Source organism: Poromitra crassiceps, assembly GCF_964638095.1.
Source record: "Poromitra crassiceps genome assembly, contig: HAP1_SCAFFOLD_256, whole genome shotgun sequence".
Lineage (NCBI taxonomy): Eukaryota > Metazoa > Chordata > Actinopteri > Beryciformes > Melamphaidae > Poromitra > Poromitra crassiceps.
The window spans coordinates 255,001-272,051 of record NW_028152141.1 but is presented as its reverse complement, the minus strand read 5'-3'; the positions used below and the strand labels follow the sequence as shown (position 1 = coordinate 272,051).

At 43.0% G+C, this 17,051-nt stretch overlaps 1 pseudogene across 1 annotated transcript in view; it reads left to right on the top strand.

Moving 5' to 3' along the window:
• Positions 1-3,487: 3,487 nt before the first annotated feature.
• The window catches only part of LOC310770895 (transcription initiation factor TFIID subunit 4-like), a 20,434-nt pseudogene continuing 6,870 nt past the window's right edge, over positions 3,488-17,051 (top strand). Inside the window, exons 1-6 of the transcript in view lie at positions 3,488-3,564; positions 3,680-3,795; positions 11,140-11,289; positions 16,041-16,045; positions 16,588-16,752; positions 16,960-17,051. The exon at positions 16,960-17,051 is cut by the window's right edge and continues 31 nt beyond it. The product of the transcript in view is annotated as a transcription initiation factor TFIID subunit 4-like (transcript). The remainder of the gene's footprint in view (positions 3,565-3,679; positions 3,796-11,139; positions 11,290-16,040; positions 16,046-16,587; positions 16,753-16,959) is intronic.

Sequence of the window (17,051 nt, the reverse complement as noted above, 5' to 3'; positions counted from 1 at the left end):
CACAAACAGAACCCCCTGTGCTGTTTGTAGATGAGATCAGTTGTTGTGGTCATGCCAGACCAGAGCAGACCCCAGCCCAGGAGGAAAGAGGCTGCAAAGAGTCAAAGGTACTGGATGACCACATCAGGCACGATGTGCAAGTTGTGGCCATGGCTTAGTACAGTTATTTTCAATGTCTTGAGACTGTGGACCTCCCCTCAGACAAACCCCCCCATTGTTTACTGACTTAGTTTCTCTCAATTCCGATGCCTATGGGACCATGTTATTCCATCCCATAGATAGACACTCAACAATTGAGCCAAGATAGCCTGATATTCCTGAAAGTGGGGAAAAACGTCCACAAAACACTGTCATCTCTGAACTATCTCCAATTCACACACATTTAGGCTATTCTATGTCATCTCCTTTTGATAACTAATGTCATATTTCTTCACTTCCATTAACTGAGCCTCCCCTAAAACTGTTTGGAGGCCCGCCTCCCACTTTGAGAACCTGGCTTCGTAGTTATCTCTAGGTGAAGCCATATCTTTTTTTTTGTAACATTTTCATATACTTATCTATCTGAGTTTCCTGGCTCATCAGTGTTCATCTGACTAGATTTATTGGGTAATTGTTTCAGCTATACAAGTCTATTATGGTGAGAAGTCTCACTGGATTAGTCTTTAATTTGATTTGAGAAATAAGATCATCCAATGAAAAGAAATGTTATGGAGTTGATTATTTTAAACTGGATGAAGGATTTTTATTTATTTTTAGGGTAAGTCAATCTGCTTTCAAAGTAGTTTTCTTTGTCACTTTTCAGTTTGAGTTTGAATAAGACTAAACGTCTTGGAAATATAGCAATAGTTTTGTAAATAGTTAGTTTGTACATAGTTTGCGAATAGTTTTGACAATAATAATGTAAACATTGGCCTGTCAGCTGAGTGAAAGTTCCTACTTACAGTTTGGTGACCCAAAACAGAATGGTGACTCCTACTGGAACAATGTGGTGTCCCCAATTACACTTAACTCTGGAAATGGCTTCTACACCCTGCTTCAAACCATTATTTATAAATTAGAATATAATCAAGGGAGCTGGAAGGTGGGTGCTGAGGGTGCTGCAGCACCCCCTGGTGGCAAGAGATGGGATTTTTGAAATTGTTGGATTTGGCTGTCTTGTGTTTATAACAGCAACAAAATGCATTAAAAAACAGTTTGTGCTTCCCAGCTCTAATCTTATTTCATGCGCTCTCTCTTCAAAAGTGTTTGATTTTCATCATAATCTGGTTTTCCGTAATAATAATAATAAGTTCAGTGTTTATGCCTGTGTTGCTGTCTGTTGTAGTGTAAAACGACTAAAGGGAGAGCAGGTGCTTACATGAAAGTGAGTGAAAAGGAGAAGATACTGAATAATGACATCACAACAGTATAATCCTAATGTTAATTTAAAATTAAATATTCTTGGATGAACCAAAAAACGTAAAATTTTCTTCGGTGTGGGCAGCACCGAGAGTCCATTCCTTACAGCACCCCCTACCTAAAAGTACTTCCAGTGCCACTGAATATAATGCAATTTAATCCCCATCCCCATCCCCGAACCCACAACCTCTGGCAACCTACCACCAAAGTTGCCCCCTACCAGCCCACCCTAATGTAGCAGGCTAGATACAGGCCTGTTTGATGCCATGTTGCTGGCATGTTGTCTTGTGGTCGACTGCTGTGTGTATTTTTGTATAAAGGTTGTGTCTATTCCAGGCCAGTGGTCTTTGACAGCGAGGAGGACTGGGAGCATGCCAGAAAATCATACATTGGCTCAGTGACCAGGCACATTGCCTCTGGACAAGGTATGAAGCTAAACTCGATAATAATAATACACTGCAGATGTGAGAATGTGAGTTTGTTGAGTGCACTACTACTAGATATTCACTGACCAGCAGTGGAAGGTTATGTATATCTGCCATAAGCATTTAATGGCCCATTTCCACCTCTGGTATTAGCGGCCCCGCCCAGCTCGACTCGCTTTTTTGTCTCATTCCTCCAAGCAAAAAGCTGGACCGCCCGGGTTGAGTCGTGCTAGTTTTGCTCCCTGCTTTGTTGAGGTTCCAGCCGGTACCATACAGTGACGTGAAAACACTGCAGACGACTGATTGGTCAGGCAGAATCGTGTCTGCTGTGTCTGGATACTTTCTGTCAATGCTGGATACCAGTTTAGTGGGACTTACCTTCTCTTTTGTTATTTCCATCAGTCTTTTGTGTTGCTACCTTCGGCTCTGGTGAAATAAAATCGATCTCCTTGCTCAGCCTTAACATGACGGTGGTTTTCAATTGTTTTGAGAGAGAAAAAGTCCGCTGCTCGGGAAGCCCTTGTAGTTGTGTGTTACGTCGGCTCTGCTAGGCCGGTGGTGGGGGTTTAGCAAAGCCGCGGTCTTGCCTGGTGAGTGGCCGCCGGGGTGGTGGCTCCTCTTCTCCGAGTAGCGTAGTCTCAACGCCAGACCCATGAGAGTTCTTACGCTGATACACTACATTACTGCATGCTGCAGATCTCTCTCTGGGTCTGGGACACTTTCCCTCAGGTTATGGGAGGGAACCGTTCACTTGGCCAGTCATATGCCAGTGATGGATTCAGTCTTCCCCAATCAGTAATGACTTTGCGATCAGACGACACTAATAGTCTGGGGAGAGACTACCCGTAGTGTGTGCAATTCTCCTGGCCGATGGTCTCATTGCCCATGTAGGTCATATAGAGGCACCAGTATTTCATAACCAGTTTAAAAGTTCCGTGTATGGATTTAATTTTAATGTTATACGTTATAGCCTACTTGGGCTATGGGCAGATATGCGGTCGCTATGACGACCAGGTGTGGGCGGAGGCGAGTAAACTTTCTATGGAAGCAAAGTCTCTATCAGGTAGAGACGAGTAAGACCAGGTAGAGTAGAGCTGTACAGTGCTGTTATATGTGGTGGAAATGAGTCATAAGTTGTTTGGTTCAGTGTGTCAGTGCTGATTGTTCAGTTATCCATTGGGGTGTGTATGAAGTATAATTCAAAAACTATGCTATTCTCAGAAGAAAAGGTGTACAGAAGTGTGTGTCAATTTGGTCTCACCAGACAAAAAACTGTACATCCTGTGGAGCAGGATGTATAGATCAATCAAATAAATTGCTGCTCAGCTGCGAAATCAAAGGAGCTACTGTAGCTGTTTCCATTCCAACGATGCTGCAATAACTTCCACCGTTCTGGATACTTTTCATTTACTTCATGTGCATTTGCTGTCTTTGAGATGGAAGCACATTATGTGATGAAGCCCTAATGTGTACTTGGACATTGGCAGTTGATACAATCATGCAAAAATGTCTGTCAAAAGGCTATTAATTGTAATGAGTAATATCTACTCCTCCAGCAGTCTGTTAGACTGAAGTCTGTAGTACTCCCCTGAGGCCATTGCTGTAATTACAAATGTGATTTCTCAGCCTGGCTTAAAAGTGTGTATTTGTTTTGAGAAGGTGTGATGAGCGAGCTGCAGAAGTTGATGGCCGCTGTGCCGGACCAGATCCAGAGGCAGGATCCTTCTGACCTCACCCGCAGGTAGTGGTACATCCTCTCGATGGTTTTTCTTTACGCTTTGTGGAATTGTTCATGGAAAGCAGTTTTGATTCAGTTAGTATGCTTTGCTCAGGAGGCTGTATGTGCTTCTTTTCAGAAACTACCAAAGACGTTTCAGGAACATGACTCCCAGGTACACTCTGGACCAATGGCAGGCCAAGAACGGCATTTCTCACAAGCGCTTTGCCAAGGTGCCAAAGGTTTTTGAGAGGAGTCCACTTCCTGAGAAGAGATAGAGGTGAAGTTCACCAAGGTTTTTGAGAAGAGTTCACTTCCTGAATAGAGATACAGGTGAAGTTCACTAGATGCTGTATTTCATGCAGTGGCAGCACTTAAGCTATTGACTTGAACAACCTGGAACTTCTCTCGCTGTGCTTTTTCGACAGTATTTCAATGTTTGCAGTTTTGCACTGATTTAATTAGAATGTTTCCTGTGTGTAAATGTTTTTCTTGAACTTTGAATGTGGAATTGAATGCATGTTTTCTAAATGTTTATACTGGGTTTGTATGCTCCTTTCAAAGCATGCGTTGTAGCACTTAAGCTGAATTTAACAGTTCTGTTTGATTTCAAGTAGGCCTACGCCTGTTTTAATGTTGCCAAGAATATACATGTATTCCTTTTGTGTCTTTGCACAGTTGAGATTTTTCTCCTTTTTTTTTGTACAAAACAAACTTGTTTGCCACTGTTGTGCTTTCAGCACTTTTGTTCAGATTTAAAAACTGAGCCCAGGGCGCTTTTCTTTTTTTATACCTGCAATGCCTTCATGGTCCACCAGGGTGCCACAGACCACCAGTTAAACCCCTGGTATCTGGAAAAGCAAGGGCCATGTATTATGTACATGCTCACAAACCTCTGGTGCTATTTGTAAGCAGGCAGCAGGCTGCTAGTCTAATAATAAAGCGCTTCCTGTTTTCTAAACCCAATGTATTTTGTTTTAATTAAGGCCCAGTGCCAGCTTAGTGTCTCATCACAAAGGAGTCCACGTACATTACCGCTGCCAAGCACATCTTCAAACAAAGCATCAATGTCTGGGGATACTCACACTCAAGTTTCTCACAGTCTTCAAAAGTGTGGCTTGCCACCACAGGGCCAACCTGATGTTCTACCCAAGTGTATTAGATCAAATAGATTCATATTAGATCATATATATATATATATTGATTGATTGATAGCTTTATTGCAGACTCATGGTCCATAAAAAAACATACATAAATACATAGATACACACAAATAACATATAAAAAATATACATTTCGCTTTAAAAACTGGTCAAATAAAGAAACATTAAAATAAATTCATATAGGCTACAGGCTTTTATGCCAGTGTGCCCTGAGACTGGACGTGTAGCGAGTGCAGCTCTTCCCTGGGTTAGTGAGAGCCACAATGACGCTATATATATATATATATATACTGTATATAGCCCATGGACATATTATTGGAGATAGGCCTCATAGGGTACCGTTGATTGATTCACTTGATAGCCTATTTTTCAATGCATCTTCACGTTTACAGCTAATTAACAGAGCTTATCATTGAATTGAAATTGTTATAAGAAAATGAAGTAGGCATAGCTTAGCCTACGGTATTTTCCAATAAACATAATTAAGCATGGATCATGCATGGCTATATTGATACATAGGCTATAAAATAAAAAGCAGATGGGGGTGTGCAGTCGTGGGTGTCCAGCCGGTTGGTGATGCCTCGCCTCAGGCGAGTTGCCTGCTTGCTTCGCTGGAGCTCGGCACGGCTCTGGTCGGCTCTGGTCATCTCTGGTCATCTCTGGTCATCTCCGTTTCAGACGAGGCATGCAAGCAGACGGACCGATTTATTGCAACGGGTCCTGCCCTGCACTACACAACCCCCCTCTACTGAAATACCAACGTCAACGTCACGTATTTATAGATAGACATATGGATATACATCTGTATCATGGTGCCACTTACGTGACATATTTCATTCATTCACCAAATGCATAACAATACAATGACATAAAACTAACCTGTTTTACGGACTCATATATCCATATTTTATTTAAAAATTCAGTTTTAATGAGGATTAATCTGCGATTCTATGTGCTAAAGTGCGCCCGTGGAATTATGGGTAATGGCCGCGTCCAGTAGACAGCCAATCACAGCAAGCAAAGTGGAGAGAAAGTGGATGACGTCAGCACGTCATAACGTGGATGGGAGGAGGAGGAGGAGGGTAGTCTCGTCGTCGGGCAGTTAACGTATTAGCTTTTTTTGAAGCGAAGTTTGTGGATTCCGGAAATCGGCCTGACTTAACAGTTTTGCAGGTAAGGGCATGTTAAAACGCTAGCTAGCTAGCTAATCTACGAGCGATCTTTTTCCCCGAGTAGGCACCTGTGCTGACCGGGAGCGGAGCTTAGCCTGGCTACAGACGGTGGGCCCACGGTCTCGTAGTAATCATAATATATCTTATTTCAGCTTAATGTATCTTATTTCTTTGTAGTGAATCACAATAAAACACACACACACACACACTTTCCCCGCAGTTGGCTGCCTGTTAAACGTTAGATGAGTTAAGTCAGCCAGAAAATGGATCCTTGCTCTGCGATGTTCTAACATAAATGATTTGCTGTTCAACATGCTGTTACACGGGGAAATAATCGTGATCAGGAGGAGCGGAGGAGATGGAAATGCATTTCCCCTTAATGCACCGACGTGCTTGTTTGGAAGGTGAGTGAGATGATGAATGCAATAGTTTCTCACGGGGGTCATTTTGTGTCGAGAAGGCAGGGTAAACAACACAGGTGCAAGCAAAACACTGAGGGTTTCAAACTTTCATGATCGGAATTTGGAAACCCTCATTAGTGTGTCTATACACTTTGAGAATTTATAGTCTGGATGTCACCATTCATTGTGATGTCTAACTCACCTTTAGGTGACAGTCACCTTTTTTCATCCCACAATAGGGCACCTAAGTGAATAATTTTGTGTCTACCCTGGTATCTGTCACCTTTTTCACTATCCACCATGACTTTGCATCCCTGGTTTATAGCCACCTTGGTTTTAAACAGTCATCTGGTTTTAAAGTTTCCAGGTGGGCTTGGAGGTCGCTTATGCACTCTCAATGAAGAAGTCACTACTCTTGACACAAACATCTGAAACCAGTGTAGGAATTTAGCCAGGGGCAAGGGCAAAAGTGCCCCAAGAAATCTCAAGAATGCCCCTAAAAGCCATGATCCAGGGGGAAAAATTGCCCCCAAGATTTTTATATTTTTTATTTTCATTCAATTAAGTTAATTCCCATTTCCATCTCTAACATACACTCAGCACCTGCAAGCTGGTTGCTAGAAGAAGACGATGAAGAACACACATAAACAGTGCTGTTGTTCACACTATGCTTTAGCAAATGCACAATGTTTTTTTTAAGTGCCCCCACAATTCAAAATATTAGTTTTAATTTCCTACACTGTCTGAAACACATTTTGTTCTTGTTACACACAATATGATGGAAAAACCTTGCTCAGAGTTTTCCAGCTATGGAAACTAAAACCAAATGTATCGCCGCCTAACACACACCGGTCAAAACTGTAAAATCGGCGGAACGAAAACACAGATGGACACAAAGCAGAAGATCTACTGGAACGAGGGGCGGGTCTTCCTGCCTGTAGTAATGCGTACCAGGCTCTGAGAGCCTGGTGATGCGAGGTTATATCAGTAGCAACATAAATCACATGACGTAGAATTACAGTGCTGTTTCTCTGGTTGTAGAAAATGATCTTGTCTTTCGATCAGATGTGATGAACAAGTCTTCTAAGTTTGTTTGTTACACTGACAACTTGCTTCTCTGTGATCTATCTCATAGGACACCTGATTGTGATATTTGCATTCAGCTTCCTCAAGTCTCCAGGGAGCATTGCAGAATTGAACTCAATGAAAATAAAGAGGTAACTGCACATATTGAACACTCATTGACATTAACCTGCCACAGTGATACATGTTTAAAGGATAATACCGGCTGTGTTCATCTTTCCTGGTGCTGTCTGCACACAGTCGGCGTAGTTAAAGGGATATTTGTTTTGACGTGGGGTTGTATGCATTAGAAGTCAGTAGTCTACCCACAGTAGAATGCACCCGGTGCCGCTCCTAGTTAGGAGCAGCAGAAACCAGCTCTGAGCAAAAACTTAATTTAGCCGCCTAAAAGAAGGCCCATCTCAACAAATCAAGGTCAGTGTTAGGGATGTCACCGTGTACATGGCTAACCGGATATTAAATCATAACCGACTACACGTCTGCGTCACATCAGCTGTGGCTGTACCTTTAAGACAGGCAGCTTTACGACAGTCTGCCCTGCTGGAAAGAGGTGTGGTTGTAATTGTAAACATGGAGCCAGTGTGACCGCATGAAAATAAAACGTTTACCAGTTACGCTGTGGTCCACTAGTTATTAAACATAACATTGCCAACGAGGATGATGGATTCTCTGCTCTCACCTCTCTCCCTGTTCCTCGCACTGCCTGGCGAGCCGCCGATCCCGTGGGTTCGCTGGCCTAACCCTTTGAAACGTTCATACTAGGGCTAGCTGATGCTAACGTTGAAACGTTCATACTAGGGCTAGCTAATGCTAACGTTGAAACGTTCATACTAGGGCTAGCTGTGTACTTCCACTGTGATGGCTGCCAGAGCGGGGGGGGGGGGGGGGGGCTGTGGTGTCAGACTGACACCTCTTGTCGCACCTTTGAGATACTGTCACCACGTACGCGTCTGTTTCCTCTGGATTGACACGGGCTGTCAGTGAACGTCTTACCTTGGTCTTACCTTTGCTGCCTGTGTTGGGAGGAGCCACCCCGCGGGCAATTAGAAACCCTGAGGGGGGAAACCAGCCTGAGTTGACCTCAGATCAGATGCAGATCATGAAATCTCCCCATCTTCACGCAGATCTATTCTCATCATTTTCTTATATTCTGACAGAACATTTATGATCATCAAAAATCCCATAGACAGAAACAGTGAAGAACCAGGAAGTTCGGGACTTCCGCATTCTGCCTACAAAAATACGTCATCCCTGCGGCTCTCTATTGGCTAATGATTCATGCATTTTGGTCCTCCGCTGACGCCACTCTCTCTCTAGAGGACACTAGCTCCATCATAGGCTGCTACAAGCTTGTCCAACTGTTATTGGCGCACAGATCAAAAAAGGGCGGGACTTAGGAAAGGTTAATTGTGTAGCAAGGTTTTTTGTGTTCTGCGGGATGGTGACTCAGATCTGGCAGAATAGCACAGCTAGGTGTTGCTCAATGTTATTAAAGCCCCCTTTGATCCCCATGTTCAACTCTCTTTTTTTCTTGTTCTTTCCCCCCACCGGTCCAAGCATTCATCATCGTTCCCTGTGGTGGAAAGTTATTCCAAAGTGCTGTTGCTTGACTTTGAACCAAAGTAGTGAAATCGGTTCAAAAACTTGACATTGAATATTTTAAGTTGGCCAATCCCGCAGCCTTTCAAGAATTCCTTATTAAGGCATTTTCTCCAGAGATGGGGATTATAGGCTTTAGAATAAAGTTCCTGTCCTATCTCTAGAAGTGCTGTTATTTAATGGGAAGGCGGTCATAAAAAAAAAAAGGCTGATTAAGTCTCCCATTTGAAGAGTTTAGTTTAATTCTAGCCCGTGTTTATGAGATTGAGATTGAGATTAGAGATTGAGACACGGCTTTCTTGTCCTTTTTGAAGGCCCAAACCGATGCTGCTGGATGGTGCCAAAGTGACCTATGGCTGCAACTAACCATTATTTTCATTATGGATTAATCTGACGATTCTTTTCTCGACTAATCGATTAGTCCTTTGGACTATAAAATGTCACAAAACTGACAAATGATGCTTACTTTTTCGCCAAAGCCCAAGTTGACCCCATTGATAATCAGTTTACTGTCCTAGAAGACTAAATAAACCAGAAAATATTCACATTCAAGCTGGGTTAGGGTTAATTACGAGATAATTTTAGTAATTTTTTTTCTTAATTTTTTTTTGTTTTTGTTTTTCTATGGTTTCTATGGTTTCTATGGTTATGTGCTTGTTGAACTGTCTCAATCTCAATTGTCTCAACAATATTGCCCATTGTCATGTCATGCTTAAAGGAACGCTCCGCCCATTTTCAACCAGCTTTGTATCATTAGAAAATCAGTAGTATATCAGAAAACTGTAAACGGTTTGAAGTCTGTCATTTAATTTGACAGTTATTGGCTGAGTTTCCCAACAAAGAAGCTTCTTAAGAGTTAAGAAGCTTCTTAAGGAGTTAAGAAGCTTCTTAAGGAGTTAAGAAGGCTCCAAAGAAGTGTTTCCCAAACGCCTTCTTAACAGTCGAGAAAAATAAAAAAAATAGAAGGCTCTTAAGAAGCATCTTAACTGGAGCGGCTCACTTGATGGCACTCTGAGCCCAGCAGTGGGCCACGACTCAGTGGTTGAGAAACACTGTTAACACCTAATCATGGTCATGTTAAACTTTATTAAACATTATTTATTTCAGACATGGACTGCAGTTCAAATTGCTTTATATACACAGCATACAACAAAACAGAGAAACACTACAGAATTTAAGCGACCTTGGGTTCTGTGAAAGGTGCTATATAAATCCACAACATTATAAAAGGAATCCATTCTGATTAGAGAAATATAGCCTACGGTAAAACATTTAAAACACAAGTAACCATACATACAGGGGAGATTTTCAAGTGTTCCCCAATTTTAAACACTAAAGGGTGCATGAAAGAAAGGAAAAAGGGAAAAACACAAGAGGAACAGTGGACACAAGTATCTCCTTTTGCCTGATGCGGCTGGATCTGCCAGTGTTTTGTCATTAAGAAGGTGTTAAGAAGGCTCCAGACCCTTCTTACAAAACCTTCTTAACGAAAGATCATCTTAGCGCTAAGAAGCTTTTGGGAAACGCAGCCTTCTTAACGGAGGATAATTGGAAGATAATTTTAGGCTAAGAAGCAATCGGGAAACGCGTTGGCTTCGTTGGCTTCTTACGGGAGCCTTAACAAGGGTCAAAGAAGCTTCTTAGCGCTAAGAAGCTTTTGGGAAACGCATGCCTTCGTAAAGAAGCAATTGGGAAACGCGTTTGCTTCTTAAGGGGGCCTTAAGAAGGGTTGAATTAGCTTCTTAGCGCAAAGAAGCTTTTGGGAAACCCAGCCAATGAGTGTTAAAGTGTGGACCAGTGACATCACTGGTCCACACTAACTCAAATTAATAACTCATTAACTCAAATCAACTCTCAATAACTGTCAAACTAGATGAATGATGAATAGTTTGACAGTTATTGAGAGTTGATTTGAGTTAATGAGTTATTCATTTGAGTTAGTGTGGACCAGTGATGTCACTGGTCCACACTTTAACACTCAATAACTGTCAAATTAAATGACAGACTTCAAAACAGTTTACAGTTTTCTGATATACTATTGATGTTCTAATGATACAAAGCTGGTTGAAAATAGGCGGAGTGTTCCTTTAAGTGTAGGTGTCACACTTTTCAAACAGCGTTAGGATGAATTGGCTCTTCTGTTCAGGTAATCCCAATCAGAGTTCCCGTCTGTCCTGTAAGAAGCCCTGCACACCAACTGTGCCAACTGCACCAGCCAGGCCATGGAGTACATGTGGTGTGGCAGTGCCCAGCGCTGCGTCGACTCCACGGCCTACGTCATCTCCTTCCCCTATGGCCAGTGTCTGGAATGGCAATCTGGAGACTGTCTGGGTAAGAATGTGTGTCTCCGTGTGTCGATCAGTTGGTTTGTCCTATTTTCTCTCTCATCCTCTCTCATCTTTATCTATCTTCTTCTAAACCCAACCCATACATGGATGGCCACTTTGAAGTCTACAGTCGGACATGAAGGGTAGCCATTGATGGCTAACCTACATTTCCATCTGTAAGCGGTCGATACCCATCACTGAGGTTAAGGGTGGAAAATAGCCAGCCTGTGTCAGAGGGAAAATGCTATTACATTCCTGTGATTGGCTTGGGAAGTTGCTTTTGGTTCTGTAATAGCCAATTAGCCTGCAAATAGTCTCCGTAACCAGTTAGATTTCCCTGTTGGCCAAGCTGGGGATGGACTTGAACCCCCTGTCATTAGCTACAGTAGCTTTGGGGAGTTTAAAAACGGCCACACATCAAGAATCAGCTTCAGAGATGGTTACAAATAACTAGTGGTGCGTTCCTTTATCGCAAAATAACTGGGATGTGGAGGCTAAATGACATCACATCCGTTTTGTTAGCGTTCCATTTGCAGAAAACTTGAGCTGGGAAGTTCACTGTTCATTGGTCAGATCCAGTCGCTAGCCAGGCTAGCCATTGTTAGCAATAAAATTGACAACATGGTATTTCGCGGCAATTTGCGCATACAAACACTGCAGCCTCATGTCCACACAGATAGATGTTAGGCAGTGCTGTGTGTACAGCTGATTTAATGAGACACAAACAAAACAGAAGTGCTAAACAACATTACTACGATTATACTACTACTGTTGTTGCGCGGCGCAGCCATCTTGGATTTTTGAGGTTGGGGCTGCTGAGACTCCTACGAGTTTGGAATGGGACATACCAGCTCTGATGACGTCACCGCCCAGCTCATGACCTTTGAAGTCGTAAGATTACCAGTCCCCAGTTATAAAGGAATGCACGATAGGTCCTGTGAGCTGCATTATAGGAAGCCTGTGACAGATGCATTATGGGAATGCCTGTGTCAAATCTGAATTTAGTGAGCCCCCAGTGAGCCCCCTCATTCACCAACCTCTATGCTACAAAAGCATCCCTGCTTATCAGTTGTTTCACCGCACAATAGAGTACCGCAGGGATGACGCATTTTTGTAGTCGGAAGGTGGAAGTCCCGGACATCCTGGATCTTACGGGGGAAAGTCAATGGGGTCTTAGAATGAGGATTTCACTTAAATGCATAAAATAAGCTCTGTGGTTAACAAAAGTTTATGAAACTGCGGCTCAGCAGATAATCTTCACAAACGAGTAGCACTTTGATGACTTTTGAAACGTAAATGCGTTTTTATTTTAAACGTGATTTTTAGAAAACGCTTCAAAAGGCATAAAAGTGATTCACGTTTGTGAAGATTATCGTGCTGACACAAAGGCCGCAGTTTCATAAACTTACGTTAACCAATAACCACAGAGCTTATTTTATGCATTTAAGTGAAATCCCCATTATAAAACCCCATTGACTTTTCCCCGTAAGATCCAGGAAGTCCGGGCCCTCTGCCTTGCATGCTACTTCTGGACTAATCCCCGCTGGTGCTCTACGGTGAGTTGATCAGAGCTCTTGTTTGCCTAAAGCTGCTTGTAGTTCTTTAGGTTACTCTGCTATTTAATCTTGTTTGATGAATGAGAAGCACCCACAGGTATGGCAGATCATAAAAACAGTTTAGGGAGTCACAAATTTAGGGAGCCTCAAATTCATTTGTGTGAACTGGTGCTTTGTGGACTCGCTCTCCCACTTCACTTCCTTTCTCTTCATTGAGGTGCTCGACACTGAGGAGAGAGACTAACAGAGCTGCGGCAGAGCTTATCCCTGCAGCCTGCTTCCAGTGAGTCACTAGCTTTGACCAGAGAAGGATCTCTGGTTTGAGGCAAAACAGCCGGGGTCTTGAACAGGAAATCCTAACACAAACGGGTCAAGTGGGCGGGGCTACATAAGGTGAATAGAATCAGTATCAAAATAAAAGATATTCAGTAGTAGCTACTATTGCCTCCATGCACAGTGGATGTGCCATAGGGCAGGCTGTGAATTATAATGTATTTGGTGCAGTATAGAATAGCCTATTTTTGCATAGCCTATACTATAGGTTTGAACTACGGCGAAAGCTTTAGTTTGGACACAGTTCTGATGATTTCCACCATGTGCCAGCCTCCTGCACATGACGCGTTCAGGAGCCGTCGGGAAAGCGTGACATCTGTAATGTGTCACAACAAAATAAATAACCTGGGTTACCCTGAGGCGGCGTTCACACCCAAAGCGCTTTTTTCAGTCAGAACACTATGAAAATCATGTTGAGAGTGCTTTCATTGTGCACAAAACACAGCGCACGGAGCATTTTTTTTGTGCTCCGTTTGTTTTCCCCTGTAGTCGCGTGCAGTACAGATCAGAACACAACGACCACACGGACGGTAGCCAGCTAGTTTTGTATGTTTGATGTTGTTCACTGTCAACATGAAAGCCAGATTATTACTAATTCTGGCAGCAGCAGAGGTTGTATCAAAGAGAGGAAATCTCTGCACAACCGTGTACGTCAGGTGCGTCGGAAAAGCAGGATCAGTTGAAAAGGAGGACTCCCGCACACTGACTACCACTTAAAGGCTTTTATTCATATAATTGCTGCAACGTTTCGGTCAAACGACCTTCATCTGCCATATATCTGGCAGCAGAGGTTGAAAATCCCTCCGGAGGAGAAAAGGTAGGAAGAGTGAAAAAGACGATCAGGGCGCTTTTCCTCAATGTTCAACTTTTTTCAGCTTTAAAACGCCCACAGCGCTCCTACAAAAACAACAGACGCCACCAGCGCTAAACGCCAGGTGCGTTCATTAAAAGAGGAGGACGTCTAGCGCGTCCTTACATAGAGAATTAATTGCAGAAAGACGCTGGAAGCTCCAAAAACGCGTTTGGACTGAATGTAGCCTTACTATGTTATCGTGTGTTACTGGACAGACACACTAATAACTTTTCAGTCTGAGCCATTTTACATAGCCTATAGTGTGCTGTGCAGAGTGCTGCAGTTTATATTTTTCTATTCTGTTTTCAATGAGACAGGCAAAGGACCTGTCTCAGACATTGACTGATAGGTTGTTGTGAACTGTGAAGAGTGCAATGTACATGGCTATATAATTTGTAAAGAGTAAAGAAAAATATTGTATTAAGAGATACATAGAGATAGCCTACATCAGTGGTTTCCAAACTTTTTGTGCCCATAGCATACCAAATGGCACGACAAAATCTCAAGGCACACCTATATAGCCTAAGTCTATCGGTGCAAAATAGCCTCTATTATTCTTATCACTCTAAATGCTAAATGCTTTTTTATTTACTAATGTCAAATACAATTTGACAAAATATATTACTCTAGGAATTAATTTGAAACTTTGCAAAATTACTATATCAAAGCAGCAACACACCCACTTTTTGTATAGTTTTAGGCTATATTTGCAATTGCAATAATGCAAAATCCCAAGGCACACCTGTGTGCCTTGGCACACCATTTGGGAACCACTGGCCTACATTATGGCGTTGGTCTATCACAGAGAGACATTCAGTTAATATGGCGTTATTCTTCTAACACAGAAACATTCAGTTAATATGGTGGTCTTCTAACACCAGAGATACACATTTCAAAAGGTGTCCTTCAATCCAACAGTGACTGTTAAGGGTGTTACTAAACCTTGAATTTGTGAATGTGATCACCCTTGTGAGGTGAGGGGGGCACGGTGGCTCAGTGGTAGAGCTGTCGCCTCACAGTCAGAAGGTCCTGAGTTCGATTCTCGCCTGGGACACTGTGGGCGCTGTGGTTGTGTTCCCCCCCATATCTTCAGTGCCTACTGCCCAGGTGGGGTATCTTGTCGTAAGGGCCTTTCTGTCTGTGTGGAGTTTGCATGTTCTCCCCGTGCTCCCCCAGGGGGGTTCCTCCGTATATAACCCCCCCACTAAAAACATGCAGAAGATCAGATCGTCATCGTCATCTGACCAGTGACGACAACATCCGAAGTTGGTCCCCGGGCGCTGTACGAGAAAGCGACCACTGCTCCTGGCCTGCCCCCCGGAGGAAAGGACAAGCCAGGATGGGTTAAATGCAGAGGACAAATTTCACCGGCCACCGTCAGCATGTGTGTGTTTGTGGCCCTCCGTGCATGTGTTGATGTGTAATCGTGTGACAATAAAGACGGGCTTGTCCGTCTGAAATCGTGTTTTTTTTTTTTTTTTTGTCGACATTCTGTTTCTTATCCATTAGGTATCGAGTATCGTATCTGTATCGAGTATCGAAGCAGATATTTATGGGTTATCGTATTGTTTAAAGAAATCCATAATATCCTGCATCCCTAGACACAAACAGGGAAAAAAGGTGGAAAATCATCAGACGACGGTTTATGTGTTCTGTTGATTGTTAAAATGTGTATGGGTATACATGGGTGACGATCCCATGCACAGGCCGTATGCCAGTTTTCGACCTGGCCTTGTTAAACTGTGTCCCATGGTGTCAACACCCTTTTTGTGTGTGTGTGTGTGTGTGTGTGTGTGTGTGTGTGTGTGTGTGTGTGTGTGTGTGTGTGTGTGTGGTTTGCAGCATACATCCGTGCAGCGGTGCGTAAAGAGAAGGGGCTGCCCATCTTAGTGGAGCTGCTGCGGATGGATAAGGGTGGTATGGAGGGTATAGGGCTCTTTTTGTAGCGCTCTGTTTTACACTTGATGTCTCTCAGCCGTGCTCCTTGTCTTGTCCTTGCTCCTTCTCTCTCAGCGCACGTTGGTGGGAGCCAGCTTGAGAAATCTGTGGAACTTTGGAGTTTGAGTGCAAAGTTCAGGCACAGCTATTCTTGTACATGTTTTATATATATTTTCTTTTGTTTACCAGCCATAGGTAAGCGTCTTTGAGCACTTGGAAAAGCGCTATATAAATCTGATGTATTATTATTATTATTATTATAGGTACTTGAGCAAGCTCCCATTGTGTATGTATGGAAAAGTACAACTCCCATTGTGTATGTATGGAAAAGTACAACTCCCATTGTGTATGTATGGAAAAGTACAACTCCCATTGTGTATGTATGGAAAAGTACAAATGTGGAGCAGTGTAGTGCTAGATGAAGAGCATGCGTATTTAGCACAGCCCTTCCTTGGAAAAAATAACAGTAAAAAAAAAATATATTATACGGTATATATATTTGTCTCGGCACAAGTCGAGTCCATTGTGCCCCTAGACCAGACCTGTCAAATTGTTATCATGACCCTGTCATTTCTCCTGCTCTCATCCCATGACTGTCTCTCCTCTCCACTGACTGGTACAGAACACCATCATGCTGGGAGGAACTGCCACCGCCCCAGGACAGCCGCTGGGGACGCCCACTGCGGTGCAGCCCGGATCCGCAGCCACAGTGGTAACACAGAGGGTCGGGCTCCCCGGGGCCGCTGGGACCCCTATTGCTCACACGAATATCACTGCTATAACTCCTGTAAGTACTAACCTCGCATGCTTCTGCGTTTCATCAGAAGTTCAGTTATGAGCTTCACTGATTCTTAATTGTGCACATTATATCAGAAATATATATATATGTGATTTTAGAATATTGTTGCATTTCGCGTTGCATTTCTGTTTCCAATGTAGTGTGTATATTCAAGAAAACATGTCCTGGTGTTTTGGTGTGTGTGCATGTTTGCAGGAGACGCTGGAGAATGTGAAGAAGTGTAAAAACTTCCTGTCCACGCTGATCAAGCTGGCATCTAGCGGGAAGCAGACCTCCAAGACCATCGC